Here is a 19,280-nt window from a genome sequence, read left to right as displayed (position 1 = left end):
CAGCCTCTTTCATTAACAGGCAGGAAACAGTGCCAGGACCACCTTCCCTACCCAGCTTCACCCACCAGTGAGCTAAAACTACTTCTGGGTTCCCCAAGTCCTCCTAGCCCATGAGCAGTTCAATACCATCTCTGGGACAACCCAGTCCCTCAGTCAGCTTCCCCAGGGTCCAATTCTGCCCAACAATAGGACAGCACTAGCCCTTTGACCCGGTCTCATGCACTAGTAGGCAGACAATAGCCCTAGGAAAATGGCCATGGCCATGCCAATCAGCAGGTTGACACCCCAGCCACCTGCACCCAGCCTCTCTGGATGGCACTAACCAGTGGGCTGACACTAACCCCAGGAACCCCTGTGGCTGCAGCCAGCTGTATAGGGATCCATCCCCAAACACCAGTGGGGCCAGTAGCCTCCACAGCTAGCACAGCCTGGCAGCCATGGGGCCAGGGGTCAGCCCTGCCTATCAGCATGCCCACAGTGGCCAGTCAAGTCACAGCAGAGGAGTCCATACAGGCCACAAAGGGAACATCGCTAGGGCTCATGGTTCTGGTGAAAGAGGGGAATGTGCTCCTCAGCCCCATAAGACATTTCTATAAGGGCACTTCTCCAAGATAAGGATCAGGGAATATAGCCGACCTATTTGATACACAGAAATAAAAACAAAAAATCAGGAAAAATGAGATGACAGACGAATATTTTTGAAACAAAGAAACAAGCTGAAACCCCAGAAGAAGAGCTAAGTGGAGATAAAAACGTATGCAATAAGGAGTTCAAGGTAATGACCATAAAGATGTTCAAAGGATGTGAGAGAAAAGTGGATGAACAGGGTGAGAAGTTTAACAAAGACTTAGAAAACACTAAGAAGAACCAAACTAAGCCAATGCATAGAATAGTTTAAGTGAAAAATAAGCTATAAGAAATCCACAGTAGTTAAGATTATACAGAGAAATGGATCAGCAAATTAAGTGGAATAGAGAATAGTGGAAATCACACAACCTGAAGAATAAAGAAAAGAAAAAAATATGAAGATAGTTTAAGAGACTTCTGGAACAATGTCAAGCTACTAATATTCATATTATAGTTGTGCCAGGAGGAAAAGAAACAAAGGGACAGAGAACATATTTGAAGACATAATAGATGAAAACTGCTCCAACCTGTAGGAGAAAACAGACATCCAGGTCCAGAAAGCACAGAGTCTTATACAGGATCGATCCAAAGAAATCCACAGCAAACACACTGTAATTAAAATGACAAAAAAGATAAAGAGAATATTAAAGGCAACAAGGAAAAAGCAATAGTAATGTACAAGGAAAAGCCCATAAGAATATAGGTTGACTTCTCAGCAGAAACTCTGCAAGGCAGGAGGGAATGGCACAGTATATTTAAAGTGATAAAAAGAAAAAACATACAACCAAGACTACTCTATTCAGTCGAAGGAGATAACAGAGTTTTATAGAAAGGCTAAAGCTAAAAGAGTTCAGCACCAGTAAACCAGTTTAACAAGAAATGTTAAAGGGACTCTTCTAAGTGGAAAAGAAAGACCACAACTAGAAATATAAAAATTACTAAAGGAAAAATCTCTTCAGTACAGGTGAGAACATAATAAAAGCAGTGTCTCCACTTAACAAAGTTAGTAGGAAGGTTAAAAGGCAAAATGGTTAAATCACTTGTATCCACAATAGGTAGTCAAGGGATGCACACAAAAATGACAGAAAATATAATGTTAAATGCATAAACATAATGTCAAAAATATTAAACATAGGAAGAGTAAAATGCAGGGTTTTTTAAAATATATTTGAACTTAAAAAATCATATGTATATATATATATATGTATATATATGGGTAGATATATGTAAATCAAACCAAAAATCTGTAATAGATACACAAACACAAAAGAGGAAAGAATCCAACATTCCAAACAAAACACTGAAGGTAGTTATCAAATCACAACAGAAAACAAGAAAAAGAAGAAAGAACAAAAATAATTGCAAATACAGCCGCAAAACAATTAACAAGATGGCAACAAGACCAACCATCAGTTCAGTTCAGTCGCTCAGTCATGTCTGACTCTTTGCGACCCCATGGACTGCAGCACGCCAGGCCTCTCTGTCCATCACCAACTCCCGGAGTTTACCCAAACCCATGTCCATCGAGTCGGTGATGCCATCCAGCCATCTCATCCTCTGTCGTCCCCTTCTCCTCCTGCCCCCAATCCTTCCCAGTATTAGGGTCTTTTCCAATGGGTCAACTCTTCGCATGAGGTGGCCAAAGTATTGGAGTTTCAGCCTCAACATCAGTCCTTCCAATGAACACCCAGGACTGATCTCCTTTAGGATGGACTGGTTGGATCTCCTTGCAGTCCAAGGGACTCTCAAGAGTCTTCTCCAACACAGTTCAAAAGCATCAGTTCTTCGGTGCTCAGCCTTCTTCACAGTCCAACTCTCACATCCATACATGACCACTGGAAAAACGATAGCCTTGACCAGATGGACTTTTGTTGGCAAAGTAATGTCTCTGGTTTTTAATATGTTATCTAGTTTGGTCATAATTTTCCTTCCAAGGAGTAAGTGTCTTTTAATTTCATGGCTGCAATCACCATCTGCAGTGATTTTGGAGCCTAAAAAAATAGAGTCTGACACTGTTTCCACTGTTTTCCCATCTATTTCCCATGAAATGATGGGACCAGATGCCATGATCTTAGTTTTCTGAATGTTGAGCTTTAAGCCAACTTTTTCACTCTCCTCTTTCACTTTCATCAAGAGGCTTTTTAGTTCCTCTTCACTTTCTGCCATAAGGGTGGTGTCATCTGCATATCTGATATTATTGATATTTCTCCCGGCAATCTTGATTCCAGCTTGTGCTTCTTCCAGCCCAGCGTTTCTCATGATATACTCTGCATATAAGTTAAATAAGCAGGGTGACAATATACAGCCTTGAAGAACTCCTTTTCCTATTTGGAACCAGTCTGTTGTTCCATATCCAGTTCTAACTGTTGCTTCCTGACCTGCATACAGGTTTCTCAAGAGACAGATCAGGTGATCTGGTATTCCCATCTCTTTCAGAATATTTCACAGTTTATTGTGATCCACAGTCAAAGGTTTTGCATAGTCAATAAAGCAGAAATAGATGTTTTTCTGGAACTCTCTTGTTTTTTTGATGATCCAGCGGATGTTGGCAATTTGATCTCTGGTTCCTCTGCCTTTTCTAAAACCAACCATATCTATCACTAATTACTTTAAGTATAAATGGGCTAAATTTTTCATTCAAAAGACAAAATGGCTGAATGACTAATAAACAAGACCCAATATGTCCTACCTATAAGAGACTCACTTCAGATCCAAAGATACACACAGACTGAAAGTGAAAGGATGGAAAAAGGCAATCCATGCACACAGAAATGGAAAGAAAGTTGAAATAGAAATATTATATCAGACAAAACAGACTTTAAAACAAGACTGTAGCAAGAGACAAAGAAGGCTATTACATAATGATAAAGGAATCAATCCAACAAGAAGATATAACAATTATAACTATATATGCACACAATGTAAGAGCATCTAAATACAAAAAATAAATATTCTGATTACCAGAGGTGTATGGGTGCTAAATCACTTCAGTCATGTCCAACTCTGCAGTCCTATGGACTGTAGCCCGTCATGTTCTCTCCATGGGATTTTCCAGATACAAATACTGGAGTGGGTTGCCATTTCCTCCTCCATGGGATCTTCCTAACCCAGTGATTGAGCCCTTGCCTCTTACCTTTCCTACATTGACAGGCTGGTTCTTTTCCACTAGTACCATCTGGGAAGCCTAGGCGGGGAGGGCAAGGATTGAGTAAAATAAGTGAATGGAATGAAGAGGTACAAACTTTCTTTTATAAAATAAATAAGTCACAGGGATGTAATGCATAGGAAATATAGTATACAATATTTTAATAACTTTTTATGGTGAGAGATGCTTACTAAACTTATAATGGTCACATTGTAATGTATATAAATGTCAAATCATTATGCTGTACACTTGAAACTAATAGAATATTGTACAGCAACCACCCTTAATGAATGAAAAAGAAAACAAGAAGAAATTTTTTTTATAAGGAAAGTAAACTTAGTTGTAATTTTAAATATTATGTCATTAAAAGAGAACTAATGTGTTTGAAAAGAAATTCTTCAGGACTATAACCTCTTGACCTAAAACATTATATTATTCACACAAACCACCACCATAACCTCTTGAACTAAAACATTTTATTATTCATGTAGTTAAAATTTTTATTTGGTAATGAAATCAGGAGAGTTTAGATGCTAGTTACAGTAGGTCCACTAAATGTCTGTATGGTCAGATAAAACTCACAATCCCTCCAGATGACAGATCCTATAAATTTTATTTTTTGTATTTCTTTATTGATGCTACTTATACCTTCTGATATGTGGTAGTGCAAGGAACAGTGCTGGAAATAGCCAAGGCGGTGCCACTGCCCTCAGCCTGTGCATGAAGCCCTGTTGTGCATCCCACTTAGGAGGGTTCGAGAGAAAATGCAGAAACTAATCTTTGGCTTTCACCTTGCTAAATCCACAGGTTCACTTTCAAATTCATTCTAATTTAATGATCTTTTGAATATAATGTCATTGTACTCTGGGACGTTGAATTAATTTTAGGTGCATTTATACATACATGTTTCAACTTTATTGAGGAGAATTTTTATTTGACACAAAACAGATCTCCTTTTCATTGTTAGACATTTCCCATAAGTTCTTTTCATTTTCCTAGGGGAATAATTAAGTGTATAAATTATTGCACTGTTGCTTTTAAGAGACATCTGGCTGGGCCCCTGGACTGGAACAGTATTGGGCATTCTTCAGCTCCTTTCAACGTCTGTTTCAAAGCCACTTACTATCCCACGTGTGTGGTGCATGTGTACATGCATGAGTATAAAAGCACTCTTTTCTAAAAGTACTTAAATGCATGAAAAATACAAGATGAAGATCATGATATGGACATATAAATCTGTGATATGGAATACTGATTAAGCCAAAACAAAAGAGAATTTTTACATTTTTGTGTGCTTAGAATATCATTGGGACATGAACTAGCACTTTGAAAGTATTTTAATAAAATTTACTGGAAACTAGATATGAAAATGTATTATACTTTGACTTTTAAAAACACAGTTGTAGGTCTACTCTGCTCCCAAATCCTAATGAATATAAATCACTAGGGGAAAAAAATCATAAAGGTAGAAATAGCACATTAAAGTCACTTTCTCTTGGCTTTATACCTATTAATTTTTTTACAAATCTGTGTTAAGACTCTATTGCCCTGGGGAATTCCTTGGCAGTGCAGTGATTAGGATGTTGTGCTTTTACTGCTTAGGGCCCAGGTTTGATCCTTGGTTGCGGAACTAAGATCCCCCAAGTCACATGCTGTGGGCACACAAACAGACAAAATAAACTATTCCCCTAAATTCTATAGGTAATACAAAGACTGACATACAAGGCTTCTATTCCCCCCAAATTTACAATATAGTTGAGGAGATATAAACATTTGAATATAGAAATTTGCATATACCAATGAGGAAATCCTAGTTGGAAATGGTATCAATTGACCTTTGGGACCTCTTCCCAACTTTAAGATATAAAATATCAAGGGTTCACTCATTAATCCATGTAAATAAAGGTACATGGAAATATTTATTGAGTATAGTAGATGACTATATAACCAGAACTGTTTATAGCCATAAACGGAGCAGACAAATCTTTTTATTATCATGGCACTTACATTCAAAGGAAAGATATATAAATAATAAAAATTAATATTTAGTCAATCGGTGTTTAGTGTTATGGAGAAAAATAAAAATAGCAGATGAGAAGGGATTGTACTGGTCTGAGGCAGGGAAAAATCACGTTCAATTTTAAGCTGAGTAGTCATGGAAAGGCCTCACTGAGGAGAAGACATTTGGGCACATACTCGAGAGATAAGAGAGTGAGCCCTGCAGATAGCTGGGCATAGGAAACAACAGGCGAAAATTCTTGAGGTGAGAGAATGCAGAAGAGCAAGGTGGCTAGTGTTGCTGGAAAGAAATAGAGACAGAGAGAGAGAAAGAGAGATGAGTCATATATACAACGTAGCTGGGTAAAAACTGCTTACTGAGGGTCTGTAGAATGCGGAATGGTCTTGACTTTAATCCTGAATGACATGGGATGCTATTAGAGGACTTTGAATAGAGCTGTGACTTGATCTATGTTTTGATGGACTTAAGCTCTGAGCACAGACATTATGGAGCAAGAATCAGGGAGACCAAATAAAAGAGTTTTGTGATAAAGTAGATAATACCACCCTAGTTTAACAGATGTGAAGTCTAGGAATCAGAGAAATGTAGTGATTTTTCTTAGAAATCTAGCCAGAAAGTGAAATAAGTCTAGTGATCATTTCATTACATCATGGTTTTCCAATATTGGGAATTATTATCTTAAACCGTCTCTAACTTCACAGCATTGTTGGGATGTTAGATTAGCACACGTATCATAGCAGATTACGAAACTGACATACTCATCATTTACCAAATCCCTTATGATCTTTTCCTTCATGAGATACAATGATATGTGCTAAATTAGCCAAAGACCTAAAATGAAATTTGACAGCTAATACAATAAAAAAATTAAAATCAATTTAATAGGTCAAAGTCATGGACAATATCTAATGTTATTAAATACATGTAATATTTCATATTTTATTATAAATATTTATTTGTACAAGTAGGAGGTATTTGGATTAGTACTAGTTTGGGTAAAAATGACTGGGAAATTTAAATTCACCTCAAAGGGCTAGTAATTCCAGCAACCTATTAAAAGAAAAAGTACATAGTTACCGGGGAAATAAACAGTGAAATTACAATGAGACACAGTTTTACACCCTCTAGAATGGCTATCCTTGAATGGCTAACAATGATGTGGAGCAACTAGAACTCTCATAAACTGACAGTGGGAATACAAAATGGCACAAGTACTCTGGGAAATTGTGTGGTAATTTTTTATAAAGTTAAACCTAAATGTATCCACTGACATGACAATTCCATTCCCAAGTATTTACCCTAAAGCAATGAAAACAAATATCCACAAAAGTTTTTATGGAAATAGTCATAGCAGCCTCATTCATAGTTGCCCAAAGTGTTAACAACACAGATATCCAAGAGTGGGAAAAGGGGCAAACAAATTAAGGTCTTCAAGCAATGGAATACTTCTCAGAATCAGAATGGAATAAACTCCTAATACATGCAACAGCAAGAATTAATATCAAATATATTATGCTGAGAAAGAAAGAATAAAGAAGCAGACAAAAAAGAATATATACTGTATTATTGTTGGAGTTGTTAAGTCGTGTCCAACTCTTTTATGACCCCATGGACCGTAGCCTGCCAGGCTCCTCTGTCCATGGGATTTCCCAGTCAAGAATACTGGAGTGGGTTGCCATTTCCTTCTCCAGGGAATCTTTCTGACCCAAGGATCAAACTTGTGTCTCCTGTGTGGCAGGCAGAGTCTCCACCAGTCAGCCACCTGGGAAGCCTCATTATGACTCCTACTATGCTTCAAAATGTTCCCATTGATCAATAGAACCAAAAGATGTAAATTAATAGATAAACATCAAGGAAGAGGAAAAAATGTATGAGAGAAAGATTAGTATCTTAACACACAAACTTTGCTTTTTAGCTAATATTTTATTCTCATAGTTGTCAGATCTAGACAATCTAGGATCTTTAAACACTATAATGAAATTGATTTTGGTGTGATAGTTAAACATAACCAGACTAAAATGGCTTGGATTTCCAGTTAATAAACATTAAAATATTGTAGTGGTACTCTTCTACAGTCAGATATAGAAAGCTGTCAGATAAAGTTTTACATAAAAGTAAATATAGCAGCAACCAATTTGGACTTACAGGATCAGAGATATACTTAGGAGCCTTGTAAGGCATAGGTTTTCCTCCCCAGCTTTATAAGGATCTGAAGGGATGACACACTTTAAATAATGCAGCTTGTAACTTCCAGCTGAGCCATGCTCATCCTGGCTCAGTCAGGTCAATTCCTTGGAAGAAGCTGCCCCCAAAGGTGAATGAAGCTCCAATTGGAGCTTCAAATGTGGTAATACACAAGATGTTCTCAGAACAAGGCAATCATCAAATAGAGAGCCTCACTAAATTGGTTGAGGATGTTTTCTGCTCTGGTCATGCTTTGGCAGACAGAACAAAGAGAGACCCAGAAAGAATCCCAATGGCTAGAACACAAGAGGATGAGTGTGGAGTTCTGGGATCTGCCCTCCATTTGTGTGGGTCCCTGGACAATTCTTTTAATCTCACTGTGTTTGATTTTATCATAAATATAACTAAGACTCTGCATATTTCCTAAGATGTTTTCCAGAAAATATTACAGGCAAATTATAAAGGTTAAGTGTAGAGGGGAAACATGCCTCTATATTGGAGAATTCTCTTCTGTAACAACTTGGATTTACTTCTTCCTATTTTCCCCTCAGTCAGCACGCAGATTCACATGGGGCATTTTCATATGGATGAAAGTTTTTGAGGAATAAAGAAACACTGATGGTCAAAGCTCAAGGACCAAGGCATTTTCATGACATAGGGCAGTCTAAGGCCAAATTAATTCATCTGCTCAGTGCCTTATTTCTTACTATTGACCTTGAAGTTGGGGATTTACTGAGCACCTGAAAGCAGAAAAGCTGTCAGATGAGAAACCAGCCTTACTTTAAATGAGTGAGTGTTGGAAGGTTTAGAAATAACTAACATGAAAGCTGGACAGGAAGAAAAAAACTGTTTCAAAATTTTAGACAATTTAGAATTAGAGCATGAAGGATGAATACTATCATTAATTAATGAAGTTCTGCCTGGCCTGTTAGTCTGTGGGCCACTTGAGGGTGGATGCCACATCAGTCAAGTTGCTCTAGGTCTCCTGAGTTCTAGCACAGTGTGATAAGATACAGCTCCAGCTGGGAAGAACGTCGAGAAGGCAGAATTCAAGAGGCTCAATTTGGGTCAGAGACAAACCAAGGTCATAAGAGAGGATCATAACAAAAGACACATGACCCAGAAGCTAGGAAGTGTCATAGACACAAGGGGAGCAGAAGGTACTCATTTTGAGTCCAGGACTGAGGAACAATGAATGGCCACAACAGAAATCAGAAACACATAATGGGCTGCAGAGTTACCAGAGGAGATGCTAAGGCTGGAGGTGGAGGCAAATGCAGATTAGAGCACCTCCGCTCAGAAATCCAAGGGGACATGCTTTGACCAGGACCTTAAAGAGGAGTTGTTTTACACCACTAGCCTAGACTTCCCATGCTAGTCTTCCCACTTCTGCAGAGACCTCGCTTATATTTTCTATTCAATGTTGTGCTCAGTCATGTTCGACTCTTTGCCACCTCTAATGGACTGTAGCCTACCAGGGTCCTCTGTCCATGGATTTTCCAGGTGAGAATACTGGAGTGAGTTGCCATTTCCCCCTCCAGGGGATCTTCCAGACCCGGGAATCGAACCTGAGTCTCTTGTATCTCCTGCATTGGCAAGTGGATTCTTTACCACTGGCACCACCTGGGGTAATGTAAACAATTTCTGTTAAACTAAAGGAAAAAGAAGAAAAAGAAGGAGAAGGAATAAAAGCAGCTAAATGATCTTTCACAGCTGCTCAGGTTGTGGTCAGCCAGGAAAAAGCAAAACTAAGCAATAATCCAATGCTGCTGCTGCTGCTAAATTGCTTCAGTCGTGTCCGACTCTGTGAGACCCCATAGACGGCAGCCCACCAGACTCCCTCGTCCCTAGGATTCTTCAGGCAAGAACACTGGAGTGGGTTGCCATTTCCTTCTCCAATGCAGGAAAGTGAAAAGTGAAAGTGAAGTCGTTCAATCATTTCCGACTCTTAGCAACCCCATGGTCTGCAGCCTACCTGGCTCCTCCGTCCATGGGATTTTTCAGGCAAGAGTACTGAAGTGGGGTGCCATTGCCTTCTCCGAATAATCCAATGAGACACACAAAAATCAAGAGGATCCTTGATCAAAGTATAGCTTGAAGGCTCCAGGATGTTCGAAGATTCAGACACTAGCAATCTTGAATGCATTTGTTTTGTTTAAAGTCTCTCAGTCATGTCCGATTCTTTGTGACTCCATGGACTATAGTCCAGGAATTCCCCAGGCCAGAATACTGGAGTGGGTAGCCGGTCCCTTCTCCAGGAGATCGAACCCAGGTCTCTCGCATTGCAGGCAAATTCTTTACCAGTTGAGCCACAATCTTTCCTGAACTTTTCCTCATGCTATGGAGACATTGCAAATCACAGTTTTAGAAGTAGCAATAATGTTGCGGTGAAGTTATTCATTTTTTAAAAACTTGCAAAAATAGTGTTTTGAGTTTTGAAAATGCTCACTTTAAATATATACATATATATTTAACTGTAGTTAGTCTTTTGTTTCTTGAATTTGTGAAAATAAACTAGTTTCTTTTGGTGGCTCTTCTAGTCAAAAAGTAAATCTACACATCTTGTTTTATATTGCATAAGTACAAATGTGATTGCTGGGTTCCAATCTAAACCTCTTGACTTTTTCTCCTCTCCGTAAATGGCTACTATTAATAATTCAGTCCCCCAAAGCAGAGAAAAACATCAAATTAAGCCCCTCTTCAATGACTTTAGATGACATAACCAGGCCATGACTTGGCTATGATTCATTCCATGACTAAAATCACTTGAGAACTGCTTGTTTCTCACTGTCATTTGGTCTTACGTGGGATCATGTGTGTCTTATACTAGAGACAGTAGATCAGTGGCCAAAAGCCAAAGGAGACAAGTAGATGTTGTGGTTACCAAGTTGGAGAGGAAATATATGAATTTTATTCCAGAAGCCTTTTGTCAGAATTGCTATAAAGAGAAAATTTATGCTTAATCCTCTACCTTCTGCTTGATGGAAATATTCAGATGCATTTGTCTGAACTCATCAAAGAACCTTGGCAAGGTGATCTTTCCAATAAATATATATTTATAATATAAATATAAATCCCATATGTACGGTAATCGCCCCCAACCTCAAAATGCACATTCTTAGAAAGGTGTGAGAAAAATTAAAGCAAATCCTACATACAAACAAAAATTTACTTTCCACTGAAATGTGAGGGTGTTAAGAAGAAATAAGCATGTATTTTTGCTGAGCAAGTTCATCTCAGGAAATGTCAATATGTGCTCTCCTTGAAAAATCAAGGGACAAATGTTGCTTCATTGTATGAAAAAGGAAAGTGGACCAATTTAGTACATTTCTATACAAATATTCTAAACCCCAAACTTCCTTATAAATAAAAAATGAAAGGACTTTATTTTAGATACTGTGGAACTAGAATCTGCCCACTTACCATGGACTTTGAAGACATCCTGACATCAGAGCTCCTGACCACGTCCCAGAATGCAGATTTTCTGATACAAATAGTTCTGCAGCTTTCAAAGTCATAGTCACTGGTGTTATATATAGATGTGTGGTAGGCAAAATTCTAAGTTAACCACTCCCCTCCAAATGACCCACGCCCTCATAAAGCCTCTTCCTTTTGAGCATGAGCAGAACCTGTGAATAGGATAAGATATCACCCCTGTGATCGTGTTAACATGATCCAGCCAAAGAGACAATCCAGGTGGGCATGACCTAATCACATGATCCTTTTAAAAGCAGAGTTCTCTCCAGCTTATGGCAAAAGGGAAAGTCAGAGATCTGGAGCATCATTATTGACTTGAAGATAGAAGATGCCACATAGCATGACCTCAGGGCAGCCTCTAGAGGCTGAGAGTCGTGCCTCAGTGACAGCAGACAGTGGAACTCAGTCCTACACCCACAAGGAAATGAATTCTGCCTGCAATCAACGAACCTGGTGGAGATCTCAAGCTTCATAAGAGAGCAGCAGCCCTGAACAATGTCTTGATTTCAGCCCAGTGAGACCCTGAGCAGAAATCCTAGTTATACTGTGACCAGACTTCTGACCTACAAAATAAATGGGTACTATTTTAAGTTACTGAATTTGTCATGGGCTTCCCAGGTGGAGCATTGGTAAAGAATCTGTCTGCCAGTGCAGGAGACACAAGATACTCAGGTTCGATCCCTGGGTAAGGAAGATCCCTTGGAGTAGGAAATGATGACCCACTCCAGTATTCTTGCCTGGAAAATTCCATGGACAGAGGAGCCTGGTGGTTACAGTCCATGGAGTCACAAAGAGTTGGACACAACTGAGCACACAACACACACAAATTTGTCACACTGTTCTACAGCAATAGAGAGCTCTCATCAATTGATAGCTGTGCTTGCTGGATCAATTATGATCAATCTGAGAAAAAGTCTCCTTAAGTAGTGAATGTAAATTACCTAAGACTCTTCCAACTCTGAGATTCTGTATTTTTAGTAACGACCTTCTCTGAGGATGTAGCATGTAGTCCCTTGCTTAAAAATAACTCCTTGAATTGAACCAATGACATAACTCTTTAGTATCTGTGAGGTGTTTCTGCCTAGAAACTGTTTAAAATAAATCCAGAAAAGGTGTTTCAGGTTTTTTTTAGTAAACAGAGTTTCTTTTTATTGTTACACCATAGGGGGTTTGCATTCAATGTTAGCAAATTTACAGCTTTTTATGGGAAGTATTTTTACCTTGGTGATCCAGACCTGTGTGAAAATTGCAAGTAGTTCAAATCACACGTTCATTTAATGTCAGCTTAGAGTGTTTTCCAACATGAGAATTTGATCCAACGTTCATAATTTCAAAGGATATAAATCTGGTGACCATAAAATGGTAAGCCCACAAGGCCAAGTACAGAAACCGCAAGCAGGGAAGCAGGTATGTTTCTATTTGGTCTCTGTGTTCTTCATTCTGGAGAAACCCTATTCCTCGCCCAAACAAATCTTGTTTTACTTATATCCGTTCCTTTTTATAAAATTTCCATCTGTTTTAAATAGCAAGTATGTACAGTAAACTACCACATATGGTAACGAAAACCCTGTCACTTAAGAGCAAATTTAATACTGATATTACAGTTTGTTGAATTGAAAAAGATGAATCACAAAACCACAAATTAAACACCTCTTGTGGGTGAAAAGTCTCATATACTTGAAAGAAGCTTATCATGCAAAGTTGTACTAAGCAGGGGAAAATAAGTATTCTCTCATTTCCTGTGGAATGAGCCTATGTGGCACCTTTCCTAAAAAAAAATCTTGAATCTTGAAATCTTAACAGTTTTTAGTTGTAGTTTGCATTGCAGTTTGTGTCACAAAAGGGAATTCTAAAGGCTGAAAACAAACCTGGCTTTTCAAAAAGTTAGAAACATCACACATCACTTCTGAAAAGTAATGAAAACAGCATTTAAATAGTATGCCTGTGGCATAGAGGGCTTCCCAGGTGGCTCAGTGATAAAGAATCTGCCTGCCAATGCAGGAGATGAAAGAGACGCAAGTATGATTCTTGGGTCAAGAAGATCCTCTGAAGTAGGAAATGGCAACCCGATCCAGAATTCTTGCCTGGACAATTCCATGGACAAAGGAAGCTTGTGGGCTAGAGTCCATGGGATCACAGAGCTGGACATGACTGAGTGACTGAGCACGCACATGGCACAGAACAAGTATTAAATAAAATTAAATATATTAAAATTTCAAGAAAAATCCTTGCCAATATTATGACAAGGCAAGTGTAGCCAAGTAAATGAGTTAATATATTTAAAAAGCCTCTAGCAGTTCAGCATTTATTATCATCATCATCATCATCATTTATAACTGCATTTACCTTTTGGACATCACTTGACTTTGGACATTATTTGACCTGTGGTTCCAGGTACACTTTCAAATACTAGGAGTTTGTGGTAATAGAATTGAAGGGATTGAAAGATTCTAAATATTTCTAAGACAAATCAGAAGTAACCACAGTGAGATTATTAGAACTATAGTGTCTAGAAGAGTATTCACAGTGTTGCCTATTTATTTGTCACCATTTATTGCCATGTCTGCTCAGATCTATTCAATTCTGACTAATGAGACAAATATACTCCAGTATGTGTGCAACCTCTCAACATCATTCTAGTCCTCTTCCTTCTCGTCCCATAGCCGGCTTGCCCCGCAGTATCGCTTTGCAGAGTCTCTTGATTTACCATTTCATCCCACAGACTTCACAGGATGATTCCTCAGTGGGAATAGAGATACATTGTTCCCATTTATCATCATTTGATGAACATCTGGGAAGGCATCCAACATGCCACAGGACATTGACTTTAAAATATTGTGTTCAACAAGTTCTTGTGCAGCTAATTTATTGAATAGACTGAAGAGTATAAGTAGGAAACATTTTTATTTTTTCACACAGCTATCTTCAAACCTACTCTGTCATGTTTTCCTTCCCTACCCCTTGGCCATATATCAGGCAGATTCCATAGCTTTCTGATTACTTTCAAGCATTAAAACAGTTTCCTTTTCCATCCAATTTCACCCAATTTTTAACCTTCTCCTCTCCATCCACACTGAAACCTGATTTGTGATTTCATGGCACCTGGAAGCAGGGTTATGGCTTGATCTTTCATGTGTATCAGAAAAAACAAACAAACAAACAAACAGCTCCCCCCTGGCAGAACCAACAACCCTTTTCAAAGCACCTTCCTACTCCATACATAAGACCCCTCTGCTCCACTTTTATCATTTCATGTAACATGGGCTAAGGTCATATGATCATTTTTAGTTACCCCATTAGCAAATCCTACGAAAATATCAATCGTGGCTTCAGAACAAGAGACCAGTTAAAATCCATTATCTCAGTTTTGAAGCCTCTGCTGGAACTCTGTCCCAACAGGAGGGCCCTATAATGCTCTAGGAGGAGAGAATAGACATGGAGTTTCTGTGGGTTCACTTAACCTACAAATTAGTTTAGACTTTATTAGGAATAGATCTATAGCAATCAGAAACAGATCAATCACTCCAGTAGTCAAGAGAAGCTATTTCCCAGGTAATAGGAGAAATATAGAGAAAGAAACCTCTCAAAGTTAATCCTTAGTGGCTCACTTACACTGGGTCATTTCTCCAGAACCTTCTTCTTGCCTTTTCCATTTGTGTGGTGGTTTTAAAATGTGTCCACAAATTCTTTTGTACTCCCCTCTGCAAGAGCTGGAACTTCATTCCCCTCTCTTGCATATGGGCTAAATTTACTGATTGATGTCTAAGGAATAGAATACGGCAGAATTGATGCACTGCAACTAGGCCATAAAAGTCACTGAGGATCCTCCTTGTTCTTTCTCTTGGACCACTTGCTCCGAGGGAAGCCAGCTGTCATGCTTTAAGGACTTTCAAGAATCCCATGAGGCAAGGGGACTTCTCAGGTGGCCCAGTGATAAAGAATCTGCCTGGTAATGCAGGAGATGCAAGAGACGTGGGTTTGATCCCTGGAACAGGAAAATCCCTTGGAGTAGAAAATGGCAGCCCACTCCAGTATTCTTGCCTGGAAAATTCCATGGGCAGAGGTGTTGCAGGCTACAGTCCATGTGGTTACAAACAGCTGGACATGACTGAGTAACTAAGCACACACACACACACACACACACACACACACACACACACACACACGAGGCAAGGAACAAAGGTTTTCTACAAAAAGCTATGTGATGAGAAGTCTTAGAAGTGGATCCTCCAGTAACAGTCAAATGATACTGACTGGTTGCTAGAGGTCTATTTTTCAGATAATGTGGCCCCGGCTGACAGCTGAGCTACAGACTCATGAGAAATGCTACATTAGAACCTCACCTAAGCTGCTCTTCTATCTCTGACTCACAAAAACTGTGTTTTAATAAGTGTTTGTTGTTTTAAGTCATTAAGTTTTGGGTAATTTGTTATGTAAGAATTGATAACTAATATCACATGATATTTAAAATATTCAAATAAATTTAGAAACCCATATATTCTTTCCTGAGATGTGCATGCCTTGTATGCCCAAAAGCATACCTAATCCTTTCACCATTTATAGGTGTATCAAATCATCACATTTTTCACCTCAAACTTACACAACATTATATACAAATTAAAACTCCATGAAGCTGGAAAAAATAGAGCTTGACCCCAAGTCAGATGCTATAACTTCTTTTGATATTAGTCTACTTAGTTACACAAGTGTGATTTGTAATGCACAGATGGTTCAGCTGATAACCTCCTCTACTCTCAGTAAAAGGAATTGTTCTAACAGGAGTTACTTTACTTAGAAGATATTAACAAATTAACATAATATGAATCTTTTTATTAGAAAATCAAATTAAGGTCAATAGCCACATGGGCCACTAGCAAATAATAAAGATCAGACTCCATTGTATAAAATTATTCCTCTGGTATTAATATTTTAAATTCAAATATTACAATTTATTCCTATTTGAGATTAGCTCACTGTTAAAATTCAATCCACTTCAGTGAATTACCTTGTTTGGGGAGCATTATTCTTCTTAGTATGAATCAATGGTGTAAGATTAGGGTATGAGCCTCCAAGGAGGAAAAAAGAAGGAAAATGTTTCAAAAGCTGATAGTGCTAAGGAGAATCTCACTGTCTTTCCAGACATTCTAAGAGTGGTCCTGCACACTTTTAAGATCTGTGAAATAGATGGCATTAGCTCCCCCAAAGGCAGAGACCAATTGTATATTTGTTATGGATAGCACAATACCATCCAGTCAATGGAATACTGCTGCTGCTGCTGCTAAGTCGCTTCAGTCCTGTCCGACTCTGTGCGACCCCATAGACGGCAACCCACCAGGCTCCCCCGTCCCTGGGATTCTCCAGGCAAGAACACTGGAGTCGGTTGCCATTTCCTTCTCCAATGCAGGAAAGTGAAAAGTGAAAGTGAAGTCGCTCGGTCGTGTCTGACTCCTAGCGACCCCATGGACTGCAGCCCAACAGGCTCCTCTGTCCGTGGGATTCTCCAGGCAAGAGGACTGGAGTGGGGTGCCATTGCCTTCTTCAGTGGAATACTGAACACAACAAAATCATCAGGCACCAGATAAAGTCAGACATCTATCCTAATTAGCAGCTGTTAGACTTGGAACTGTCAACAATGCCATGCAAAACTTCCTGGAGATTTTCACTGGAGTCACCTAGACACCACATCAGCAATAAATAGCAAGACAAAAAAGTTACCCAAGGAACAAAACCAGACTTATGGAATGCTTGCTGCTGGTGCTGAAGCAAGGCTTGCAGCCGCTCAGCAGAACGTTGTTGTATGTAATCAAGAGATGTAGCTGAATCCTGCAGCTATTTGAGATGGTCAACCAATGTTGACCACAAACAATCAGGAGAAATAGGGCCACAGTGAAGAACTGAATCAAAAGGCATCCATTTTCTATTGAAATCAAAAGCAAAGAACAGGCTATGGGATCAGAAATCACAGAGGTCACAGAGTGCAGCTTTAGCAGTTAGCAGGAAAGAGATTGTGGATACAATCTGCCTCAGATGTAGAGAATTTTAACCAAAAAATATAGTAAGCATCATGTTATATACACACATAGAATCAACTGTACACGTTGTGCCCTACTCCTATCAACAACCTGCCCAGAATATATACGTGGAAGCTACCACTATCTCTGAGTCCACTCATGGAGCAATTTTTCCATTTTCTATTAAGTTAGACCATATGGAATAAAGAGCCCTTTTCCTGCATGTGTAAAACTAAAATGTTGTCTTAGATGATTCCTAAAGCCCTCAGAATTCTCAATCGTTGAGGTAAAGAACACTTGAGATCACATGAAAACAAAGCATCATCATAAACCAATTTTTTAAATGCTTAACTTAGATTTCAGTGAAATTATGCTTAATGGGAAAACACAAAAAGTCAGAAATATGAGGCATATATTACTTTGACACTCTAGTTTTTTTTTTAACCACTGATTGAAATTAAATGTTATTTTAGAGTGGGAAAAGCCATTAAAGTTGATTTTTGTCAAATTTATATTCAGGCCACAGATGTTAGCATGACACTTGATACTTTTGGTTTACGGGGAAAGTTAGAACAGAATGTTCACAGTTCAACTGATATATAGCCTGTCTGCAATATTATTTCAATTTTTTAAAAAAATGTGAAATGCGATTTTGATCATTGAAAGGATTCCACAATAGAGAGACTGGCTTAGCAGCTTGACAGGAAGATCTATAAAATGGAGGTCAAGTTGTTTTTTTAATTATTACATTATTTACTTACTGCCAATGAACCTAAATTATATTCCCAACTTGCCATTACTTTTCTAAGAATATTTCATACGTTTTTAAGATTTTAGAGATAAATAAGGAGGATATGGGTTGTCTTATACATTGTATTTCATAAACACACAGATGACTTTTTTAAATTGTGTATTTAATGTGGCCGTGTGTTAAGCAAAATAATTTCTTTGTTTCCTGAAGTCACAGGATCAAATATTTTCCTAACTCTAAATAATAGCATCCCAAAATAATTTTTCAGTTAGATTCCAGTATTATTTTATGAAAAAGAAAACAAATAGCATGTTAAACCACTTTATCAAATAGACTTTGTCTTCAGATATCATGCATAAACAAAGCAGTGTGACTTGTTGATGGTGCCAGGAATTAATTTGCCAGTAAAGCAAAAAACCCTTCAATGTGCTGGCAACACTCTGCCTCTGGCCTTTTAACTTTTTAATTCCTTTTATTAATTATATTAATTCCTTCCACAATACCTCTAATGCCAAAAGTAAACCATCCAATACACTCTTTAGCCACATTCATATGCCCGTCATCCTCAATCCACCTCCATGAGACACCGGTATAAATTCAGGTCAGAATAAACATAGATACTTAACATTCCTCTTGGGCCACAGGGAGATCAGAAAATATCAAGTCATGGTAAGTGACTTATGGCCCAATATGGAAACATTGAATATGATATGAATAAATGAGACAAGTCCAAAGATGATGAACTGCTGGGAGGCCTTCAAATTCACTGGGTTCATCTATGATCATCAGAATATAATGTATTTTTCCCCAAAGAAATCTTATTTTTCTGTCTTTCAAAAACATCACAGCCAAGTTAAAAAGGCTAAATATCACACAACAATCAAGAACTTGAGTTAAGACTCCTTTAAGATTGTCTATTATAAATTCTATCTATATAGATGACGAAATTCAAGCTCAAACATTTGCCCTGGGTTTCTAGAGATTTTTACCAGCACTATTTCTTTAAAAAAAAAAAATCACTTTTTATTATCAAATGGGCTTCCCTGGTGGCTCAGGTGGTAGAGA

Source organism: Giraffa tippelskirchi, chromosome 9 (genome assembly GCF_054371585.1).
Source record: "Giraffa tippelskirchi isolate mGirTip1 chromosome 9, T2T-mGirTip1v1.2.pri, whole genome shotgun sequence".
NCBI lineage: Eukaryota > Metazoa > Chordata > Mammalia > Artiodactyla > Giraffidae > Giraffa > Giraffa tippelskirchi.
This window is presented reverse-complemented; position numbering follows the sequence as displayed.